This window comes from Protopterus annectens, chromosome 1.part0 (genome assembly GCF_019279795.1).
Source record: "Protopterus annectens isolate FY-2018-M chromosome 1.part0, PAN1.0, whole genome shotgun sequence".
Lineage (NCBI taxonomy): Eukaryota > Metazoa > Chordata > Ceratodontiformes > Protopteridae > Protopterus > Protopterus annectens.
This window is the reverse complement of record NC_056725.1, coordinates 1654528800-1654555597: the sequence shown is the minus strand read 5'-3', so window position 1 is coordinate 1654555597 and position 26798 is coordinate 1654528800.

Genomic DNA, 26798 nt, shown 5'->3' with positions numbered 1-26798 from the left:
AGTCATGAAGGAGAGATTAGAGTAGAACTTCCTTGGATTAAGTTTTTGCCAGAATTGCTTAATAACCACAGGGAATCTCATGAAAATCCTAACTTGGAAATGAGGAGGAACATTTAAGGGAAGGCACCAAAACCACAGTAGGAGCTTCAAATTGGTACACAGATGGGTACAGATATGAGCTCTAAAAGGGGGGTGTTTTGTGATAAGATGGGTAATTTGCAATGCAGAAACAATAGAACAGAAAAGGGCAGTCTCCCAGGAGGATGCTCACAATAAACAGATGAGCTAGAAGCAGTCAAGCAAGCTTTGCTATTACCCAGACCTGTAAAAATGTATACAGACAGTGAGTATCTAATCCAAGTTCTAACATCATCCCTTCTTACTTGGGGAAGGAGAGGTTTGATTACAGCTGATGGTAAACCAATCAGCCATCAAGAAGTGTTAACAGAAATCTGGGGCCTAATAAAATATGATAATCTTTCTACCATGAGTATAAATATGGTTGAAGCACATACCAAAAATGAAGTGCATAGTCAGGCTAATAAAACTGTAAACCAACTAGCAAAAGAAGGGGCTGTTGATGCTAAACCAACATATCCAATGCAAAATGTTTCTCAATACTAGGCATGGGAAGTAAGTATAGAAGAAAACAAACAAGGGAAATTATGCAAAAGATTCTGAATAAGTGCCAAATACAAATGGAATTACCTATAATCCTTTGTCTTTACATTGTACAGTTTACTTTTGTAAAGACCAGTGTACAGAGTATGACTATAAAATGGAAGACAAAGTTGTTAAAATCTCTCAGATTAAATGTGAGGGGATCATTATAACACCTACTGTATGTGGTCTGACAGTTGCAGGAACAAATGAAATGGAGGCATTTTGGGGTCCAGAATTTGAACAATGTGCTCAAATGACCTTAAATGTGAAAACAAATAAAGATAGTCAACAGATAGGATGTTTAGTGAAAATTTTGAGAGGACAGCCATATATTATAAAAAAGGACAAAATGGAAGAATTTGAAATCACACAAGGGAATGAATGGATATGGGTTATGCTTCCAGACCTTGGTCAGTATCAGGACAATTCAATAAAGGTCCTTTATATAGAGCAAAAAAAACTCAGCCTGAGAAAGGAAAATGTTGCTAACTTACTATTACAATTTTCTAAAGTATCCAGAAAGGGAAATACCACAACAAATTGTTAGTTCTAGATTCATATGAGAAGGTATGACAGCAGACATTCAAAATCATGTCAACAGATGTGTTATTTGTGTAATGCACAATGTAGGGAAATGTAATGAGTGAACAATATAGACTCCTACAAGCACTGGGACCCTAGGGAAGGGTACAGGTGGATTTTGTGGAACCTCTTCCAACTGCACCAGGGGGATTCCATTTCTTACTCATGCTGACAGATGAATACACTTCATGGGTGGAAGCTCATCCAACAAAAAAGGAAAATGCCAACTCAGTAGTTAGAATAATGAGAGAAAGGACCATCTCAAAATGGGGAGTACCAGGAGAAATACATAGTGATCAAGGGACTCACATTACTGAGAATGTAACAAAACCAATGTGCCAAATTTGGGAAATTAAGCAAAGGTCTCATACTCCTTACCATCCTCAGAATTCTGAAAGAGTTGAGAGAGCTAATAGAACTCTAAAAGGAGGATTGAATAAAATGATCGATAAGTATGGGAATCATTGGGTAAAACATTTACCCAGCATTTTGATTAAGATATGAAATTCTCCCTAGAATGTGGATTAACTCCACACAAATTAATAACAGGCTGAGCTATGAATCTACAAGGAGGAGAAATCATTTATGGAGTACCATTAAAGAAACAAAATTGTAGGACCAGTTTCAAGACCAAATCAGTTGGGCAAAAGGGAGACTGTGGGAAGCTAGACAAGCCTACAGTCTACAACTCCATAAGCAAAATGAGATTGGAGAAAAGATAGAGGCACATTTGGAACAAAGAGATTTTGTAATGGTCTGCCAGTTTGGAAACACAACAAATGGGACTCAAAATGGATAGGACCCTACGTTAATACCAAAGTGAGACAGTGGCTGTACAAGTTCAGCCATATAAAAAAACAACCACCAAAAATGGTTGGATTCAGAAAAATCATGTTAAAAGATTAAAATGGAGAGAAAAAAAATAATTCAGTTATGAATGTCATAACTGATACTGATAAATATTTGGATCAATTATGGAACTTATTAACAAGGACAGAGATAATGTCCAAACTCTAGAGGCAACCCAGTCATATTTGTTAAAGGTAGATCATGCCTGTTAAACATGGCTGACTTCTTCAAAAAAGTCACCAAAGCCCTGGACAAAGGAAATACAGTGCATGGCACCTATCTTGACCTAGCCAAGGCATTTCACACAGTCACCCACTCAGGTATTATACAGAAATTCTCCCAGTTGGCAATTAACCCCTACATACATACATACATAGAAATATTTCAACCACAGGCATTAATGCCCTTCTAGCTTCCCAATATATGAAAACACTTGTTCCCAAAATAAGTGTCCAGGATGTCATTAAAAATATCTAAACAGTACTTGTTTTAATGTAATTTACTAGTCTGTTCTATGCTTCAGCTGCTCTCTCAGACAATAAATTAGTTGGTACAGTTCTCATTCCTATAGAATCTTCTACATAGGTTGTCTGATGATTCTCCAGTAGTTTCTGGTAACCCAAACATTCCCAGAGATAACCGTTTCTCAATGCTCTATATACCTGAATAAGATATCCTCTTAGATATCTGTAAGAGACACTGTACAAGTTCAGATATTTTAGTCTTTCATAAGAACTTGTTTTCACATCCATGGATGCCCCTGGTATATTTCCACTGTACACTTTCCAGTTTACTCATGCTTGTTTTCTTATAAGGTTTCCGTATTGTTATTCCATTCTCAAGAATGGATCTAATGTAATTAACAAATAATAACTTCATAATTTCTGATTTCCTAGACTTTATAAATCTTTTTTATACAACCTATAGTTCTATAACTATCATTAATCAATTGGTTATGATTAGAAAATCTCAAAGCTGGGTCTACCCATATACCCAGGTCCTTAAATGAATCTACAGTGTCACTCATTCTGTGCTGTATTAAATATTCACTTTTCAATGTATGTCTCCCAAATCCCATATGCTTAGGTTTTGATGTATTTTATCAGCATATTATTCCCATGTGCTCAAATGGTCAACTTAGTCAAGTTATTTTGCAGACATTACTTATCTGTAACACATGTAATTAGTTTACTCAATTCCAGGTCATCTGCATATAGAATGTAGAACACCTCAGATGAAAAAGTTAGGTCTGAAAAATACAATCTAAACAAGTAAGTGCCTAGTACAAAGCCCTGCGGGGCACCCTGACTGTAACCAAGGATTTCACCTGTTCAATTGTTGCATCAAACTTGTCATGTCCTATTTGTAAGCCATGCATCTATCCATCTTATCAAGAGTACATCGATACCTAGTTGTACTAATTTATTGATCAGTGTTTTGTGTATGTCCCTGTCAAATACTGAAGTTAAATCTACATAAATTACATCACAGCACAATTTTTCATTCATAGCTGTTATTATATACATATGCATGGTGATACATCATTTCAAGTCCCAACCTATCCAATTCTGACAGTAACATTCAATATTACCTTCTCCAGTATTTTTCCACAGTATGAAAGTACACTTAAGGATCTATATGACGCTGGGATTGTTTTACTCCCCTTTCCCTTAAAGACAAATTTAATAAGTGTAGGTCTCCAATTTTGAGTAATCTCCCCATATTTATATGACCTAGCAAATAATAGATATAATGGTACTATAAGTTTTTGCTGAAGTGTTCTCAGGTCATTATTACTAATTCTGTCTCCTCCCTATGCTTTGGTTGGATCCAGTTTGCACAGTTCTTTTTCAATATAATCTAATTTCATTTCAGTTTCTGTGGTTTCCTGGAAGTCACTAGGATGATTTATCACCCTCCTTGTGGAGCAAAACTGTTTTGCCTAAGATTTTGTAAATATATCTATAATCAATTGCATCTAAGAATAAATTATAGAATCTACAAACAGTTTATCAATGTGTATTTCTTCACTCTTTCCACATATTATGTTTCAAGAAAAAGTTTCCTATTATGCTCAATACCTTTATATATATATATATATATATATATATATATATATATATATATATGTATATATATAGGTTTACCATTAGAATGTCGGCGTACCATTGTACGGCTATGAAGTATTTGAACTACAGATTTTTGAATACTTCATATTTGTGCAGGTTAAATGAGAGAATGTTATATTTGTGAATGGACTGTGCATTCGCAAATATGAACTTTTGAAGGGATGTACAGGGATCGCGGTACAGTGCGGTTAGGGAAATACATCCCTTTCCTCACTGTAGTGCGATCTCGGAGTTGGAATATATAGTTGGGGAGTGTAGGAGGTGCAGCCCCCCACAAGGGGGGGTTCAAGGGAGCTTACACCCCTGCATAAACTGGATGTTAGGTGTGCTAGTTAGGGAGTAGTGGGAAGGGTGGCATTGCTGTTAAGTGCCGAAAATGTTGTGTCTGACATTTTTGACATTAACAGATGATTTTTGAGATTAGGACAGTTAGGTTATGTGTGCTTTCGGAAAATTAGTTCACTGTTAAGTACCTTTTTTGTGACTTTCAGGATTTCATTAGTAAACCATATATATATATATATATATATATATATATATATATATATAGATATATATATATATATATATATCTATATACTGAAAAATTAATAACGTTGAGTCCTACAATCACGCTATCTTCTCTGTAAAACAATGAAATGCACAGAGGAAACGCAGTGCAGGCTCCAGATAAAAAGATTTTATTACGATACAACTCGCTTTTGTTCTACCAATAAATTGTCCAGAAAATGTAACAAAAAGTAACAAAATAATTACTTCTTGAGTTAAAAACTTTCAAATTAAAAAAAAAACATGTTAAGCGCTTTCACCTACACTATGTAGGCTTCCTCAGAACAAAAGTACTCTAGTGTTCCAGTGTTTAAATGACTTTTTTGGCCCTTAAAGTCATATTGCTCCATTTTGGTGTATGTAACACTGAGCATCCTTCTGGTATTACTTTTATAACCCCATTAATGTGTGTTTTACACTATGTCAAATCTTTATAATAACTATTAATTAAAAACAATGATTAAAAACATTACTAAAAACTTATGTGTGTTTAGTTGTAATACATCTTCAGATGTTAATGTTCCCTACCTTATATTGACAATAATTCTATTTATTATACATCGGCAACTCCATTATACAACCTTCCTAACCTAGTTCATCTCAACATTATGACATGTTCCCTTCTTTCTGATGTTTCTAATATGTAGTGTGTTTTAATACTGAATAAACTCAAATTACATTTCTCATTTTCTTGATATTCTGTTCAGCAATATGGGTTTTATTGATATATTGTCATTCAATCCTGGTATATTCGAGGCATCTGTAAAAAGTTGCCACCATACTTCCCTATAACTGAAAAGCTCTTTCCTATTACCTCCCTTATGGTTGTATTTAATATGCTCTAGTACAGCAAACTGGAAATTATGTTCATCCCCTAGCCTTTCTATATGCCTGTACAGTGCGTTATTACCATCCTTTCTCTTTATACTATATTGATGGTCATATATCCTTTTTTTAAAGGCTCTTTCTGTCTTGCCTATATAATATCCAGGGCATATTTTACATTTTGCCATATAAATGACAAAATTGGTGTTACAGTTGCCTGATTTGAACTTAATTTTAGTCTTATTTATGTTATCTAATGTAATTTCTCTTTCTTCCATTATAAACCCACACTGATTACAACTGCCACATTTTTTAGTTGCCTTTTTAGAGATTACTGTATTATTACTATATTCTTTTACCTCCCCATTCTCTAATAGCCTCTTTAAATTGTTACCCATTTTATACACAAAATGTGGTATTTCCCCTACATGTCCAACCAAGTTGTCATCCAACATAAATATCCTCCAATGAGTTTACATAATTTGCTTAATCTGATGAACGTAGGGACTATACTCCAAAATATATGCTCGTTGGTATTTTACTGTTTTCTGTTTGATCGATATTAAAACAACCATTTGTTCCTTTATAGGAACATATTTTTTACCCCATTCCTGAATGACATACTGTTTCACATCTCTCATCATTCTCTTGTCATATCCTCTTTCTTCAAATAACCCTGTTATGTACTCCATTTCCTGTATCATCTCTTCATATCTCGATGTCATACGGGCAACCCTTATGCACTGCCCTTTATAAATGTTGTATAAAAGTTTTTTAGGGTGGTTACTTGTACATTGTAAGTAATCATTGGAAAAAGTGTTTTTCCTGTATATACATGATTTGAATCCTTCACTATCATGCGAAATATATGTGTCTAAGTAGGCTATTCCATTAGTACTCACTGAATGTGTGAATTTTAGAAATTCACTACTTGAGTTCAAAAAGGAAATGAATGTGTCCAATTCTTCCATAGTACTGTTCCGCAAAATATAAATGTCATCAAGAAATCTTGTATAATGTATCACATGTTTAAACATAGCATTCTGGAAAACCACTGATTCCTCCCAGTCCAACATAACTAAATTTGCAAAAAATGGTGCACATGCGGAACCCATTGCTACACCCCTCTTCTGTCTGTAATGTTCGCCCTCGTAATGTATATAGTTATGTTCAAGTACCATAGACATACAAATCGATAATCAAACTTGTCTTGTCCCAGTCTATATTTGTTTGTTTCCTTATACTGTTACAGAATGAATCCAATCCTAAATGTTTGGGAATACATGAAAATAAATCTATAACATCAGTCGTTACATACATAAGTTTATTATAGTTCTCTTGAATAGGGAAATTGCCTAACATGTCCCAGGAGTCCTTAATTAGGTGTGGGATATGATTGTAAATATCCTTCAGCCATGTGTCTATAGCTACACCAAAAGGGAATGTTTTAGCCTGATTCTCTGAAACAATAGTTCTAAATTGGGGGTCGGTTATATTTTTATGTATCTTAGGAATCCCAACTAATGTTTCTAACACAGGATATTGTACCTTAAGGAAATCATATACCTCTGAATTGATACAATTGTCAATCCAAAATTCTTCAATGTAAGAATCTATACGTTGATATGCTATATTGATCTCTTTCAAAGATACCGTATGATAATTCCCTGATTGTGTTAATAATGCAAACATTTTGTTGGAATATTCCATCTTATCATCAATAACCACACCTCCCCCTTTATCCAGTTTCATAACATGGATATTATGGTCTCCTCTTATGTTTCTTAATACTTCCCTTTCTTCTAACGTTAAATTGTCCTTTATTTTCTTTGTTTTGTTTTTATTTTTGAGTTTATATATGTCCTTTGATACTTGTTTTTCATACATTTCAGCTCTGGGGTTCATTGGTGGAACAAATGTACTTTTTTTCTTTAGTTTGATTTCCTTAATAACTTTGTCATACAGTCTCTCATTATTCTTATCCTGGAACATAATGGATAAATTGATTTTCCTTGTGAATAGTTTAACTTCACATAAATAGTCTACAAGTCTGAATTGGGGAGTTGGTATATACTTCATCCCCTTAGATAGTAGCTCAAAGTGAGTCTTATTAACTGTAAAATTGGAGTAGTTATACATTTTAAAGTTGTTGTGACTATAAACCACTCCATCTACAATAATTTAGTCCGTGTTAACTGCTTTAGACCTACTGTTTGTTAATGTTGGTAAACTTTCCTCCCCTTGTCCCTGTATGTACCTTTCTGGTAATTCTTTGGATAATAGTTCCCTGTGTCTATCGTTTGTTTCTTTTTCCAATATTGTGGATTCCACTCTCTCCGAAAATTTTGTCTATAAATCCTGTTATCAGCATATCTATCACTTCCCTCATGTTCTTTCCTATAGTTTCCGCCATTATTTGCTTCATCTTTTGTTTTTTGTTTACTAGTATTGTTTCATTTTCCTACATCCATTTCTTTCCATATATATGCTCTGTTTTCCTTGTATTGAGCCATATCTCTAGTTATTTTTTTACACTTTTTCTCATATCCTGTCCGTGTTTTTTTATCTACCACCTGTTGTTTGTTATATAAATTTTCCCATTGCTTAAACAGCAGATCATTAACTATTTTATCATTTAACTCCTCTACCTCTTTCATTAATTTTGACAATTTTTCATCGTTGTATTTGATCAACAAATTCATGTACTTGTACCCAAATTCATTAAACAACTGATTAAATTCATTCTTACTACTAGTAGTAGTTTCTAGTCCTAGTGGTTGCTTGAAAAAACGAAGTCCCTGTGGTACTATGTTTAGTGTCAAACACTTGTGTAAATATGTATTGTCCATCTTGATACTACTGACAATATTCAATTTTTTCCCCAACATATAAATGCGTTCCCTCAGTGTGCCATTTTTATAACCTTTTGTATTTATCTGTTGTTTCATATTGTCAAAATTGTCAAAGTCACAGTTGTAAGTAAAAAATGTTTGTAAATATTCGTTATTGTTGCCAAAACAGTTAGTTGCTATGTCTGCTTGTTCAGTAGTACCTGTATGTTTGTTTACAGGTGGAAAAATAGGAACAGTACCTTTAATATTCTTAGTTGTTTTCTCCACTACATTAGAGTATGTCCTCTCTGGTATTGTCCTTTTTGGTTTGGTATCTATACGTTCAGCTTCCTCTTCGTCGTAGTAATGATACAATGAAAAGTCAAATGTGAACCCAGTGGAATTTAGTTTGAAACTATCACATAACTGGATTGGAAGTTGTAATTCTGATAAATCAATACCACAATTCTTTTTTGTTGTTCTTGTTGTGTCTTTTACCTGTCCATTTGATAAATCTGTAGTCGCCGATGCATCACTATCCTCTGGCATATCATGCCAATTATCTCAAGTTGGATCTGCAGAGACTGCTATTGTTGACTTATTCACATTTCTTAGCTTTTCCTCTGTAGTGGTAGTTACACCGTTTAATTGTTCACAGGATTGGTCAGCTAAATGTACCTCTGCTTCTTTGTTAGCACTGCTCTGCTCCCCTTCTTCTCTAAAAATCCTTTGTACAACCTGTTCAACGGTGTCCCTGTACCATTGTGCTTCTGGACATAGTTGCGAGTGCACACTCTATTTTCCACTAATGGAGCCAGTACAGTGAATAGTTGTAAAAGTTTTTTAACTTCTCCCTTGAGTGCTGACACTTCTGCCTTAATATTGTCCATTTCGGTTTTCTCAGATGAAGTTTTAACTGGAGACAGTGCTGCTGATTCCTCCATGGTCCAACTACTGAAAAATTAATTACATTGAGTCCTACAACCACGCAATCTTCTCTGTAAAACAACAAAATGCACAGAGGAAATGCAGTGCAGGCTCCAGATAAAAAGATTTTATTACAATACAACTCGCTTTTGTTCTACCAATAAATTGTCTAGAAAATGTAACAAAAAGTAACAAAATAATTACTTCTTGAGTTAAAAACTTTCAAATTTAAAAAAAAACATGTTAAGCACTTTCACCTACACACACACACACACACACACACACACACACACACATATATATATATATATATATATATATATATATATTCTTCAAATTTTTCTTGATCTTGTCTCACACTATGCTCACTTTGTTTGTCTAGCTTGTTTACTTCAGTTTTCAAACTTATAGTGCGACCTTTTTTCAATTTCTTACATTCTTTGTCTCGCACCTTAATCAGGTATCTTTTTCTTATGGAAATATATCACCCTGATGTTGTATGTCTAGCTCCTGATGTTAAACATTTTTTTTTTTTGCACTCAAACAATTTCTATTTCAAAACTTTCCACATTCCATCTGCAGTCTTTCCACTAAACACATCACCCCAGTTAGTTTTACTTAGTGACAGTTTTGCTTCCATATAATCTGTAATTAATTGTCTGTGCATTGGTTTAGGTTTCAATTAACATTTATAACCATGTGATCACTGCATATCAATAGTGGTAAAAGTTGACATGAAGTAACTGTAATTTCTTTAGGAACACAAACAATGTCTAGTATGTTCCATTCCCTGGAATTGTTTTTACAATTTGATGCAAATGCTGTTCTTGAACATACATTGTGAATAATTTCCTTACTAAAATTGTTGAATCAATATTATTCCAATCTGTTTCTGGCAAATATAAGTCCCCAGTTACTTCTCTCGTGTGTTTCATGCAAGAAATGCATGAATTCCTCTAGGTCATCAGCACTTGACTTTGGTGGTCTATACAGTCCAACAATTTTTATATGTTCCAGGGTTGGCTTTATTGTCACAGTTACACAAGCTATAGTATTGGTGTTATCATTGAACATGTTATAATCACAGATCTCATAACTATCCTTACTCCCTATTATAACACCTCCTCTAATTTTTTGTTAGAATGTCTGTCACAGTAAAAACATTTATACCCTGACAGAACTGGTTTTCAATCATTGTTCTTTAATCATGTTTCACAAAAAAATAACAACATCAATCTTGGGGACACGTAGCAAATTTTCCAATAAAAACAATTTAATATTAATGCTCCTATCATTAACAACCATCAGAAATGCATCAAATGCTGCTATCTGTGAACTCTCAAATTTTCGATCGACAAAAATCCTGCCTAGTATTTGTCAAATATTGCAAAATATCTGCTGCAAAAATTCTTTTCCATGATTTGGACAAATGTATGCCAGCATTACATTAGCAGATGGGTAGCCAACTGGCTCACCAACAGGACACATACTGTCAAAGTGGGTGACTTCACCTCGAACAAAAGACCAGTCACCAGTGGCATACCACTGGGTTCTGTGCTGGGCCCTTTATTGTTCAGAATTTATTTCTCAGAAGTCCAGGCAAACTTGGATGGCTGTGGCAGACCAATTTCACTGATGACTGAAAATTGGGAGCAATCATTGAGTCTCCCAACAATGTTAGCATACTGCAGACAGGGTTAATGCAAACAAATGATTAGTGCCAAAGCAACAGATTAAAGCTAAATGCAAAAAAAAAGCATTATTATTCCCTTTGGTTAAGCTGGCATCCATGCTAATTACAATATAGACAGCACCCCCCTAAGTGTAGACCTAGTGGTATGTGATCTGAATACTCAGGTTGATAACCTGAAATCCGAACACCACTTGTCCCCAGTAGTAAAGAAATCCTTCTCCTTGGAACATCTTATAAGTAAAAGCATCACATCTCAATCTAAGGAAGTTATAATTCCATTATACCGGGCCTTAATCAGACCAATAATTGAACACAATGCTCTTTTTGCATGTACCTCACCAGACACCTGCAACCGTTGGAGACACCACATAGGTATTTCACCAAGAAATTACAGGGTACACAAAACAAGTCTTATGCAGAAAGACTGAAAGCTGCATCACTGTAGTTTGTCTTTTACAGGTTGCTAAGGGGTGACCTATACCTAGCTTACAGGGCAGTCTCTGACCCGGCCCTGGTGAAAATGCTATATATTTGTAAATCAAACTGCATGAGATCACTTGCTCCAGGGATCTAACCTAGCCTCTGATATGAACAGGTCATGCTGGACAGATAGATACATCTCTAAGAGAATGCCACTTCTCTGGAACAAGCTTCCAATTCATGTGAAACAGAGCACCTCCATGATCCTCTTCAAATGCAACCAAGATCAATTGATGGGTAACTGCAAATTCACTTCTGGTATGCCATCCTGGACAGAGGAAGTCAGTATTAACTACCATAGACCCTTACCTCTGTGAACTTCACTTACCTAACCACAGCCAGTTGGGGCAACTTGGGCTAAATATGGCTAGGCATGTAAGGGCTCGAGGACACTTAGCCTAGTAACTTTCTATGAACCTACAAACAATATTAGATAAAACTAAACAGAATGTGATTCTTTTTTTCTAACAGATAATTTTGAGAAGAAAGGTTGGAACCATGAAAATCCTGATATCATTTGTGCGCCTGATAAACATTTACACCCCAACACAAGGAAAAATTATTTCAAGACCTTCACTAGATCACTGCAAATTTACTCAGAAACTTTTAATACCAAACATTGTTGGATATGTGTTGAAATCCCAAAAGATGCAAACAGTGGAACTCCATTACGATCTGTTCCATTTACTCTTCTAGAAAATGTTAACCCTCACAAAACAAGATTGGGACCAAAGAAATTACTTGATTCAACAAACAGAAACTGAACATCTTTTTTTAAGACTTGTTCATACAAGTGTGACTGCTAATATTTGTTTACATGGAAAAGGGAAAGATAGTCACCAATTTGTTAGGTTCATAGGTTCAAAGGTTCATAGGTTGGTACTAAGCTATCAGCCCTACGGCCTATACAAGCCTAGCCATAATAATTCCATAGATATTTCTTCCCACAATATTTACTTTTCTGGACCCCTGTCTATCAGGGCAACTGACATGATCCCCGGGGTGAATTTCCTATCTTGTAGCATAAATACCACTGAACAATGTTATGAACATTTTAGTAATAAAACATGCAGGACATTTAAAAAAGCCAGAAATAAACATTGTGTTAAATGAATGATTCGAGTTCAGGCAGGCATATATTACATATATGGAAAGAAAGCCTACAAATGGCTTGCTGAGAATTCGAGCATTTTGTGTTACTGGGGCATGTAAGTCAATCCACTAGACACACTTCAACAATGATGAATTAATGCTAGATTAAGAAGGCATATTGACATAACAAAAATAGATGTAGGAGATGACATCATAGCAGAAGCATTAATCTTTCCATTCTATGGAGCAGGAAGGGCAATTTGGGAAATTCAAAAGTTGGCAATGCTATTAGAGAAATTATGTAATGCTACGTTTGAGACAATAAATTTACTGTAGAAAGAACTGCAATGCGGACTGTGGCATTGTTCTTGCTAGTAAAGGTGGCACTTGTATATTAGTAGTTGAAGAATACTGTACTTATATTCATGAATGAACCTGAAATCAGGGCCATCTAAAGCTAATTGAGGAAACTGCTGGAAAAGCACAAATAGAAAAGGAAATGTGGTTCTCTTAGCTGAGTGGTTCTATAAATGGCTGGGAAAGAAAACTAATGCAGTTTATACTGGTTATAACAAATCAGAAAAGATAGGTACTTGTGTGAAGAGTGAGTACGCAACCAGTATTCATAAACTCCCTTTGATTAAGATGTCCAAATCAAGTCGATGTGAAAACAAGTTAATTTATTCACAATAAAAACGAACAAAACAAAAGATAAGCGCTTTCGCTGAAATTAGCTTCTTCAGATCCTACAAATAGTGAATTAGTTCCACCCTTTATATAGTCATGCCATTTCATTTAACAAACCAGTCATAAATAATTATCTAATTATACAATTAACTGAGTTATAATTAGAGAGTACAATAAGTAAAATGCAAAAAACCTTCTAAATACAATATCTACATTAACTGTATAAATATAAAACATTTCTAGCAATAAATCAAGACAAAAAATTAATATATTAATGTATTAAAACATGACATTGTTTAAAACATGTATATATATATATATATATATATATATATATATATATATATAAAAGCTACCTAGTTGGTGAGTATCTAAGCTAACTATCGTAAACTGTCATAAAATGTATGCGAGTGGTATATCAAAGAAATATATATTTTAAAATACCATCAGATATATATAAAATATATGAGATGTATGTATATGTTTATCTGTATGATATGTTTATAAATATACTAGTGATAATGGTAAGTGAATGAATAAATATTTTATAAATATTTTATATATGTATTATAATTGATGTATCGAATGTATTATAATGAATATATTAAAATATGTATATGTATATATATAATGTATAAAACATGCTTATTAAATGAATAATGTAAAAATGTGTATATGTGAGTTATATTGTATTATAAAAGCTAGTCTGTGTGTGTACATGAATATTTGATAAGAAAATATGTACATGAAATAATTATAAATATGTTAAAATGGGTGTGTATAAATATATCTATGAGCATGGTTGAGATGACATGTAGAAAATGTACGAATATATTTGAAATTAAAATTAAAATAATTTGTACTATACCAATGGGATGGTGTATATAAAGTGAGATGTTTTTGGACAAATCAGATAGTGATAAAATAAACTGTTTTATAATTGTAAAATAAAATTAACTTGGCAACCTGCAGTCTGTTATTTAATATGTCTGCGTTGTCTTAGATAAGGTTTAATTGATGCTCTTTCATTCAATCTATGACCTTTGTCTGCTCTAAGTGAAATAATCCAACCACTTTCTTTCCCTTCTGTAAAACATCTCACATTTCCTCCCCTTGCATTTGGTATTATCACCTCCAGAACCCTAAATGTAAATGTATGACAGTCTCCTGCTTCTAACACATGTTTAGCCAAAGCATTGTTTATATTTTTCTTTTTAATATTATAGCAGTGTTCTCTTATTCTGTCTCGTAGGCAACGATTAGTTTTGCCTACGTAGAATGATGAACAAATAGAGCACACTGCTAAATATACAACATGACAAGTCATACAGTTGGCAGTAACATTGAAGGTAAATTCTTTATTTAAATCTGGATGTATAAAAATAGGATCTGTGTTGATCAGTGGGCAAAAATTACAGTGACCACAGGGTCTAGTGAAGCCTTTGATTTGTATGTCTTTCTTGGTTGTATTATAGCATAAAAGCCTTTTAAGATTCATCTTGTTCCTGTATAAGAACATTGGCTTCTCACCAACTATTTTCTTTATGTCATTATCAGTCAGTAGAATATCCCAGTGTTTATTGATAATGAACTTAATTTCATTATTGTCCCTGGTAAAACAAGTTGGAAATTTAACTTTATTTAAATTAATATTAATGTCTGTATTTTCACGTATGTCAGATGTTATTTGTAAATGTTCTTCTATTTCATTAGGTTTATATCCCCTTTCTAATAATTGATTTTTCAAGTCATTAAGGTCTCTTTCTAGGCCTATTTCATTTGGATTAATTCTAGACATCCTTAAAGCCTGTCCTTTCATAATGTTTTTAAAAACATATGTTGGATGCATGCTAGTTCTAAACAATAGCATGTTCCAATGACAGCTTTTCCTGAAAATCCCAGTATTAATAACCCCACATGGCAGCTTCTCAATAAAGAGGTCTAAAAATTCAATTTTGTTCATATTCCATTGTGCTGTAAACTTCAGACACTCAGTTAAATGATTAATGACTAAGATGAAGTTTTCTAGGTCACTTAAAGTTCCATTCCATAAAATAAATAAATCATCTACAATGCGTCTATAAAATGTATTACGTGATTCGAAACAATTTTTAATAGATCTATATGACAATCTAAAGGACTGTATATTTATAGAAAATCTAATATTAGCAACACTAGACATACAATCACTCTTTACAGTAATTCCTAATGAATTAGGTTTAACATATGTCACCTGCTATCTTAAAAATCATAGTGAATACTCTGACATTCTCATTGATCTTATAATACACTTCTTGGAACTAATCTTAGAAAATAATGCCTTTATGTTTGATAATAATATCTACAGGCAGTGTGAGGGCGTAGCTATGGGCACACCTTGTGCCAATAGCTACGCCAACATGTTTTTGGCACACTGGGAGGAAGTAGTATTGTTCCAGGATCCATTGTTCAAATCTAATGTGAGATTTTATTTTTATACATCCAGATTTAAATAAAGAATTTACCTTCAATGTTACTGCCAACTGTATGACTTGTCATGTTGTATATTTAGCAGTGTGCTCTATTTGTTCATCATTCTACGTAGGCAAAACTAATCGTTGCCTACGAGACAGAATAAGAGAACACTGCTATAATATTAAAAAGAAAAATATAAACAATGCTTTGGCTAAACATGTGTTAGAAGCAGGAGACTGTCATACATTTACATTTAGGGTTCTGGAGGTGATAATACCAAATGCAAGGGGAGGAAATGTGAGATGTTTTACAGAAGGGAAAGAAAGTGGTTGGATTATTTCACTTAGAGCAGACAAAGGTCATAGATTGAATGAAAGAGCATCAATTAAACCTTATCTAAGACAACGCAGACATATTAAATAACAGACTGCAGGTTGCCAAGTTAATTTTATTTTACAATTATAAAACAGTTTATTTTATCACTATCTGATTTGTCCAAAAACATCTCACTTTATATACACCATCCCATTGGTATAGTACAAATTATTTTAATTTTAATTTCAAATATATTCGTACATTTTCTACATGTCATCTCAACCATGCTCATAGATATATTTATACACACCCATTTTAACATATTTATAATTATTTCATGTACATATTTTCTTATCAAATATTCATGTACACACACAGACTAGCTTTTATAATATAATATAACTCACATATACACATTTTTACATTATTCATTTAATAAGCATTTTTATACATTGTATTTATATACATATACATATTTTAATATATTCATTATAATACATTCAATACATCAATTATAATACATATATAAAATATTTATAAAATATTTATTCATTCACTTACCATTATCACTAGTATATTTATAAACATATCATACAGATAAACATATACATACATCTCATATATTTTATATATATCTGATGGTATTTTAAAATATATATTTCTTTGATATACCACTCGCATACATTTTTTGACAGTTTACGATAGTTAGCTTAGATACTCACCAACTAGGTACCTTTTATATATATATATATATATATATATATATATATATATATATATATATATATATATATACATGTTTTAAACAATGTCATGTTTTAATACATTAATATATTAATTTTTTGTCTTGATTTATTGCTAGAAATGTTTTATATTTATACAGTTAATGTAGATATTGTATTTAGAAGGTTTTTTGCATTTTACTTATTGTACTCTCTAATTATAGCTCAGTTAATTGTATAATTAGTTAATTATTTATGACTGGTTTGTTAAATGAAATGGCATGACTATATAAAGGGTGGAACTAATTCACTATTTGTAGGATCTGAAGAAGCTAATTTCAGCGAAAGCGCTTATCTTTTGTTTTGTTCATTTTTAATGTGAATAAATTAACTTGTTTTCACATCGACTTGATTTGGACATCTTAATCAAAGGGAGTTTATGAATACTGGTTGCGTACTCACTCTTCATACAAGTACCTATCTTTTCTGATTTGTTATACTTTCCTTGGTACAAGTGTGTTTATCAGTTGGACTGTTACTCTCAAATCTATTTTATACTGGTTATAGCTGTCATTTCAGATTGTGTAAGCCTAATAATTATTGCCATCAAATGTGGAATTGAGTGTGTGAAACATCAAGCACTGCAAATTTTGACAGTGGACGAAGTTCTTCAAGTCCAAGACATAGTATGATTTATGAATTGCACTGAGTCAATGAAGCTTGAATATTGATGACATCCACTGAATAAAAGCAACAAACAAGAGTCCTCATATCTGCTCTGGGGAGCACTCTTATAGTATTGAAATCTCAAACAAATTTGAGACACCACCTTACTAAATCTTCTCTGAGCAGCATGTGTGAAGAATCTTTTATATGAATGCCAGTGGCTTGAAAACAGGACAGAAATTAACAAAAGAACAATAAGCTACAAGAAAATGCAATGCCCGGCTAAAAGGGCACCAGCTAAGAAAAGATAGTACTTATATATAATTCCTCTGTCTATCAAAGTGTAATTATCAGTATAAATGAATATTTACATTGGTTGGAATTAATTTCTCTAAAAATCAGATGTAAATCAGCTATAAGACTTCGCAACAACCCTGTTAGCTCAGCAAGCTACTAGAATAAAATTAGCATGAAAGGGTCACATCAAACTGGAACAAAGGGTAACATACTGACACATAATTTGATGTATTGTAACAACAGTGAATGGCTGTTGTATTAGAAGTCTCATAATCAAGTATTAATCAGTAGCTTTCTATCAGAAACATTTTAAAACACATGGTTAGATAATAAAGAAAATCTATGTAAAATGTACATATATATCCACAAACATCAAAGGATTATTACATGTATAACGCTTTTATTCCATATGGTGTCAATAGAATGAAAGGAAGGAATACATGCCATGTGTTGTATAGATGTGCTGTACTGCAGTCTTGGTTATATGAAGTTCTTTTTTATTAAGCTTTTGTATTACTTTGTATGTTGCAAACATTCATTATTTCTTAATCATTGAACAGTATTTGGAAAACAGATATCAAATTCAGCTGTAGTAACAAAGGATACTCTTTCTTATTAGAAAGATTAGAGAAATAATAATGCCATGATAAAACTGAGCAAGGAATGCTTGTATATTTATCCTTTACAAAAATAAATCATCTCAGCAGCATTTCTTAAAATGACTGCATGACCAGATCATGACACATTGAAGTAACACACTCTTCCCATTGAAGGAAGAAAAGATAAAATGATTTGGTATATGACCGCATTATATAAAATAGAAGGGCAAGGCTGCATCCTTTAAGAAAGTATGGATACCTTGTGACCAGTTGCATTCCTTGTCAGTTGCATGTTAAATAAACTGCACTGAACCAACCGTCAGTCTTTCCTTGTGTTTTTTTTTTTTTTTTGTTATTCTAACTCTTTGTTATTCTTCCTCATAAATGCAGTGCATGAACATACTTGCACAGTGCAATTAACAAAATCTTCCCTGAAGAAGGACAAATATCTATCATTAGGAGCATGGCTGGATCTCACTACCCAGAAAGAAGGACTGAATGAGCCCGTAGATATAGGAGAAAACTGGATGGCTAAGATTGTAACAGCCTGTTAGAAAAGACAGGGAAGATAGACTGGAAAGACAATTTACAAAGCAACAACTGAAGGACATCTATAAGGCTCCTAAGTATGTAACACAGCATTTGGGCTTTCCATTCACTTAATCAGGCCCAACAGCTGTACGTTGATTTTGAGACTTCCCTCATTTAAATCATCATCCGTTGTCTGCAGTGTCTTATAGAGCCATTCCATCTCAGTAACTTCATTATTGGCTGGACACAGTATTGTTTTTTTTTTCTGTGGTTTGATTTAAACACTTGCTAAGTTTAAAGAGTTCCTCAGACTGGATGTTCTTCTTGAACTGAAACATGGCTCAACTCTTTTACATTTTAAGTTTTTTTTATTGTGATTTGGCAATATCCTCTATTATTGTCTACAACTCAGTATTGGCTGTCATGCTGCTATGGAGATGGAATAAGTTCATACACACTTGCTTGAGAGATTGCTGAAAACATCATATTATACAACGACCCCCCATTAATATTCAAAAACCTGCATGCTGATTGGTCAGCGTGCACATTGTAAATCAGAGTTATAGTAATGGAAAAAGGTCTGGTCGCCCGGACTTTTTCCATTACTATAACTCTTTTTTTACAGCAACAGAGAATGCAAGATCTCGGTTGCTTCACACTGTCTCGCTATGTTAAACGAATTTAACATAGCGAGACAGCTTTAAAAGAAGCAACAGAGATTCCCCCTTGCTTTTTTTAAAGCTGTCTCGCTATGTTAAACTCCTTTAACATAGTGAGACAGTTTGTAAAAAGCAACAGAGATCTTGCTTTCTCCATTGCTTTTTTCAAAACTGTCTCGCTATGTTAAATGGGTTTAGCATAGCGAGACAGCTTTACAAAAAGCAACAGAGATTCTCTGTTGCTTTTTTTAAAGCTGTCTCGCTATGTTAAACCCATTTAACATAGCGAAACAGTTTGTAAAAAGCAACAGGGATCTTGCTTTCTCCGTTGCTTTTGTCCACAGCTCTGATGTACTGCGTAGGCATACGCATGCGCAGTACATCAGAACTGCCGCAGAATACCAGACAGCTGTGGAAGGGCAGCAAGGAGGCATTATACAATACCATTATTTAAGAAAAGTAATTATTTTTTTTCTTAAATAGTGTCATCGTATAATAGCAATAACCCACTTCTGGGTGTGGGTAATGCTGGATTTACCCACGGTTGGCTTTGTTTGGCCACTGGACTTAGCCTTTGTGACCAAACCACTCCAACCATGGGTTAATCCAGCATTACCCACACCAAGCATGGGTTATTGCTATAATAGCTCATGCATACCTGCTAAAGCTGGCAGGTGTTTGTACTGCTTTGTTCACACCGGAGCACTACTCATTCAGGTTACACCCTCCTGGAGAAACACTAAGGCATGCTTTCATTGTCTGTCACAGATAACTCTCTCTCTCTCTCTCTCTCTCTCTCTCTCTCTCTTTCTCGCTGTCTCTTAGATGCAGTGATTTAAAATGGGAATAATAAAGTAAATGGTGGAGAGGTGATAGGAAAAAAAGATTTTCAACTTTTTTTTTTTTTACTTGTGTCATTTCCTTGTAGCTGTAGTAATTTGGCTACTTTGGCAATTTGACAATGTTGAGAGTTAGAAGACTTCTTTGTCAAGTGACTTTGGTATGAGTGACACACAGTGAATGCAGTGGACCTGAGCAACAACCACACTGGTCAACACTAACACTTTCAAATGATAGGGTATATCTGCCTGGATAACCAAAGGCCAGCACAGGCCTTGTTGAAGCATTTAAATTTAGTACCATAAAATGATTCTGTGATTCAGATCCACTGGGCAAAGCAAATATGTCATGCAGCCACCTTGGCATAGCCACAGCTCCAGCTCCTATTAAAATGCATGTATTTCAGTGTACTTTAGTAAGGGTCTATATCACTTCAATGAAGGGTCAGTTCAGCGAACATCATTTCATCGGAAATGCCATTCATTGAAATCTGCTCTTGTGGGTGGCTGCGCCCCCTACACCCCCCACTAATTATATATACCAACTCCAAGATCACACTACACAGTGGAGAAAGGGCAAATTTCCTGATTCTCACTGTACCACGATCTCAGTATGAACAGTTCAACAAATGGCATGTTCGATGTAAGTGAACCAAAAATGCTGTTTACTGAACTGAATTTTCACTGAAGTAATATAGCCACCTTTAGTAATACTTAATATAGTACTATTACTAATACTGTTAAGCACGGAGTCACTCAGGTATCATTTTTTGGACTTATTCATTTTTTTTCCTCTTTATAAATAAACTTTACATAGATCTCAATATGTGTGTGTGTGTGTGTGTGTGTGTGTGTGTGTGTGTGTGTGTGTGTGTGTGTGTGTGTGTGTGTGTGTGTGTGTGAGAGTGCAATTAATACTGATTGGACCTTGTTGCTAATTGTGTGGGAAAACAAAACAGCACTGAAATTGAAGAATTACATGATAAGCACTTCAAAAGCCTTTGGCTATGAGTTCACATTCAACTTCACAAACAAACGTAACACATTTATTTGTTTAGCTAATACTTACTCTGTGGCCTTTGGTACCTCACAATCGATTTAAAGCCCTCTTCCTCATTAAGTATCATTCAATCTCATTAAGTTATATAAGTACCATATTATCTGTCTTGAACCTACCCTTCCTTTCCAAGAGCATGTGGCTATCCCCACTAATTCATTTCTTAACCAACTTAATTTTTCTTACATGATTGCTACTTATGTCACCTATCTGGTAAGGAAATCTGTAGCTAAAAACATTATTGTGCCCACATTGGAAAATGCTATCATATCTCCACTGTGCAACTCACAAAATATCTCCTTAATTTAAAAAAAAGTAAAGCAACTAAATAACTAATTCATATGTGTCAAAATAAGATTTGCTTTGACTATTTATTCCCTGGCTCCCTGCCTTTATATTCGTTTTTCTTTCATCTTTCTTATTGTTCCATTTGCAATTTTAATCAAAAACATTTTTATGCATACTTGTTCATCACTGACTATTAAAAATCATTGTGCTGGTTCTTAAAAATCATAGCAGATAGCTGAAAAGATTAACACTTTCTTATTTTTTTAGAATTGAAGGTCTTTGGATAATAAAGCCCATATAGTTATTGGTAAGGAATCTTTATATAGGCTTATTTCAGTTGTTTAAAAATGTATGCATTCTTGAATAGGTCTATCTTAATGAGGAACATCAGAAGAAAATTAGTCAATCTTGGAGGATAAAAGCAAACTCTGAGGTCATACCATTATGCCTAAATTATAGTAGTTGAAAGGTATGTTTTTATGTTGAGTCACATTTCCTTGACAAATAATTCTATTTTCCACACATCTATTTACTTATGTCTTTCATTCTGTCAGTTGTAATTTCAACGAATAATAAAAATGCCTTTAGAAATGGTATTGTAAATATATATATGTCCTTAAGTATTCATGGCATCTATGTAATCCTCCTGAATACCTAGATTAATACAGTGACAGTCATTAACAAATGTCAAAACATTGATCCAAAAATTGCAAACCTGGAGATTTAATAAATACAAACATCCCTAAGCATTGACAAAATAAGGAAATACACTAAAATAAAAAAAAAATGCACATCACGAAATAACCTATAAAAATACAAAAATGAAGTAATGCAAAGGGACTTTACCTCACTGGTCCCTAAAATTCATATACACTAACTGTGAGGTCAAAACAAGTATAATAAAAAAAGAAAATATTGTTTCAAAGTTGGTATTTGTTTATGTATAAATGTAGGTATGTTGGCATTTATTTAATGCATTTTATTTGTTTGTTTGTATTTGGTATCCAAGTTAAAATACTTATAGTATTGGACCATTTTACACGCTCAGCCTATTGAGACTTGAGATTTATACTCAGATCAAAATAACGCATAGTAATCACAATATAATAATATCATTGTGAGGTAATAATTACATTTTTATACAATTTTGATTGCATGAAAAGTAATCAAAGTATATCTTTGACACTATCAGACAGACTCTACATTTTAAACAGTTTCTATTTTATTTTATTTATTTGGCATTTATCAAGATGGTCTGACTAGGGACTTGTCCAGTTTCAGTGGAGGCCTGGGAAGAAAAGCTCCAACAACTGAACAGAAAACTTGTGTCAGAAATATCTTTTTCTATAAACAAACAATTATTTACAACATTGCATACATGCCGTAAAAACTGCCATTGAATCTCTCAGCCTTACTGGAATTATAAGAAGTAGAAGATTATTTATGTATACTGGACAGGCTATTGCTTTTGCTTGCTAGAATTTTATAGGACAGGGTTTAGTGTTTTTTTTTTTTTTTTTTTTTTTTTTAGGCAGGAGTAGTATAAAATAACTGAAGATGGGATAAATAAATGGTCTTGGAATTAAACTGGTGTAAAGCAGGAAGAGAGCCATATATTAGTTAAACATTCCTTTAGGGAGTGTTTGAAGGACTGAAGTGAAGGATTTATCCTGATAGCAGGATTTGATCTGATATTTGTCCTAGAGCAGGAATATGAGGAATATATTTGTGGGATGTTTGTCAAGGTGGAACAGGTTGTAGGGCAATGGATAATTTTCTATGTTGAAAGCAAATGTGTGCATTTTACATAAGGAAAGAGCTCAAGCCAGTGAAGATTCTTTACTACTGCATAGTAATGGGTTCTATAAGGAATATTAGCTGCAAATTTTACTAATTTTTTATAACATAGTTCTAGTTTTTGTGTGGGTGAAGTTGGGAGATTTGTGAGGATGGGAATACCATAGACAACAGAGGTCAATAGATTAGTATTATCTAGGGTGATTTTAGCTATTGGCAAAAGGAAGTTTTTGGCTCTGTAAAATGTACCTAATCTTTGGTGTGTTTTTTATTGCATCTTATGCATGCAAATCAAATTTGAGGTTGTCATCTATTATTATAAATAATTTCGTGTGTAAGACCAGTTTAACGCTGGTATTGTTAGGGGAATGTATTTTAATTTTTTTCATAAGAGAGAGAGAGAGAGAGAGAGATTTTGAAACAAAGAGTAATTGATTTTTTTTTTGAGAGGGGGTTAAGCATTAGTTGAGAGTTATGCAACAATTCTTCAGTAGCTGTGAAAGACTCTTGGGTAATTTTGGAACCTGATCCATGATGTTGGATAAGCATATCAGTGTTGAGTCATCAGCATTCTGCATGAGAGAGACATGTTGTGAGCATGTGTAGAGTGTGTCAGTGAGGATATTAAAAAGGAGCGGACCTAAGATAAATACTTGTGGGACACCTGACTTGACGGGGAGAAATGGAGATTGTGGACTGTCATTTTACTGATTGATGTCTGTCACTGAGGTAGCTCTTGAACAACGTAAGTGTGTCTGGTGATGAGCCTTGTGTGGACAACTGTTTTGGAAGCTTTCACTGTGTGTCAAATGCCTTTGATAGGTTGAGAAATATTGTAGAAACTAGTTTACCACTATCCTTAACCTTGTTGACAGTTTGAGTAAATGCTATAAGAGCTGCATTGCTACTGTGAAAGGGAATCCATTTTGGGTAGCAGTTATAAGTGGTTCCTTAGTAAGGTAACTTAGAAGTTGCTTATGAATGTGCCTTTCTAGTATTTTAGAGAGAGGCGCTAGGATTGCAATTGGTATGAAATTTGAGATGTCTGTTGATTTTCCGACTTTATTGAGGGGGATAATATGTTATTTTTTCCATATTCTTGGATAGACCTGTCAATAAGAGTAGACTCAGGATAGGCTATACTACTGGCTGTTATTTTAAGAAATGCACTAGGTAATTTATCTGCATAGCTACAACAGATTTTTAGTTTGCACTAGAGTGTGTTTATACTTACTGTGTGAACTGGCTGTTGGGTAAAAGTAGATATACAGGTGCGCAGTTGTTGAGCATAAAGTGGAGATATAGTCTGGGAATCTTCTGTGACTTAGGCTGTACTATCTATGCAGTAGTTATTGAATTGCATGCTTCTGTCAAACTGTGTGTTGTCAGGCGATGGATTGTGAATATATTTTTGTCCTGGGTGGAGTAGGTCTTTGATACTTGACAAGAATTTCTTTGGGTCCTTTTACTGCTATTCTGGAGTGTACTGTAATGTGATTTTTATCAATTAAAGTATAACATACAGTAATTGGGCTGAGATTGTGAACCTTTGAGTGGATTTATCTGATCACATTTTTAAGGAGATATTTTTATTTTGCTCAGTTGAATAGGAGGGACTTCAGTTCTGAGAGAAATTAAAGAATGGGGGTAATAGATTTTATGTCTGGAAGGATGGCAACTAAGATTTATAGGGCAAGAACTGAGAAAGCTTAATCAGTGAAATGATGATGGATCTTAATTGTGGAGGTATGTGCCTTGGAGGTATCTAAGCCTAAAGGAAGCAGTTTTACTATGCAGTTTGCTCATCAGAAAGGGGAATGAGTTATGTCTAGTGAGTTTACAGACTAGGTCTGCTATAAATATAGTGGTTTTGAGATCCAGGGTTAGCCACTTGGCTTTATCAAGGATTAAGTAGTGCTGTTCTCTCTTGGGAATGAATATATATTTTTTATTGCAGATGATTTGTCAAACTTTGACATTTAATTTTTGATGTACTGGACATGATGGGTAGACCATATGTGGGAGAAGGACCTCTTGACCAATGTAAGCTCATCCTTCAGCGGAAAGAAAGTGAGATATTTCATTGTACCAGAAAGGCAGACTGATTACTTTGGCCTTTATTTTTTGTATATGATTTTGTAGGTTGAGACTGCGGTCTAGCCAAATACTGAGGTATTACGAATGCTGCATTTTTTCCACTGCCTCCTCTTTGGAGCAGGTATTGACCCAGTTGCTGATTACCTTGGCCAGCCTTTGTTGAGTTCCACAGAACAGGTCTTTGTTTTTTTTTAATTATCCTGCAGGAAGTAGACAGTCAGAGAGGATTTGAAGTTCTGTTTCTAGCTAATTCTTAATCACTGAGCAAGACTGGTTGGATCGGTATATGAGCATATCTTTGGCAGAGAGTATGATTGTCATATGTTGGTGGTCAGTGGGAAGTTTATTAATAAACAATGAGAAATGTAAAGCTGAGAGAACTGTGTCTTGTGGTAATTCTGCTCGGCATGGTGCAAGAGGGGATGTGAAGGGTTGATCAGCACTTTATTTGGCTGTTGGAAGGAAATAATTCAAACCAGTTCACTATTGTACTGCAAGCTTAAAGAGTCTATTAGTAGCTGGAGGTCCATTGGGAAAATGCTTTTAATGGGTTCATATTGATAAGTATGTCATCTTTAAAGGTATACAAAGCAGTCACAGTACTTCTACCAGAGGGAAAAACATGTTCTGGATGAGAAATGATTCATTGTACTTGTATGCTCTCTGCCAGCTGGATGTAGATCAGCTTTTTAAGCATTTTGCCAAGGTTGGAGAATGGTTGGAAATGATTTGCCTGGGATGGTTTAGATGACTTCTGAGTGGACATGGCAATGGATGATTTCTACTGGGGTGGCATGCTATAGTTGCTTAGGTAGATACTAAACAGGGAGCAAGAGAGCTGATGAGGTATTCTTGATGGAGGAAACTGAACTAGAGAGGAAGGCCATCAACCCCATTTAGGGAATCAAATGGGAAATAAATTGTTCAGCCAGATGGCTATGTATTCCTGTTTGATTCTTTTCAAGTAAAATAATGAAGTCAGTGCGTCTTGGGACGGAGGTGTGTTATTTGTGCTGTTGCTGAGGGTTGTGTTAATAGGGAGTGATGAGAATTCTTTTAGGGTGACAATGAGTCAGAGATTGCGAACATGGTTACATTAAAAGAAAAGTTATTAGTTAGTTCTCCACTTGAGATCCTGTTAGCCAAGTACCAGATTTTGTTCTAGCTTAG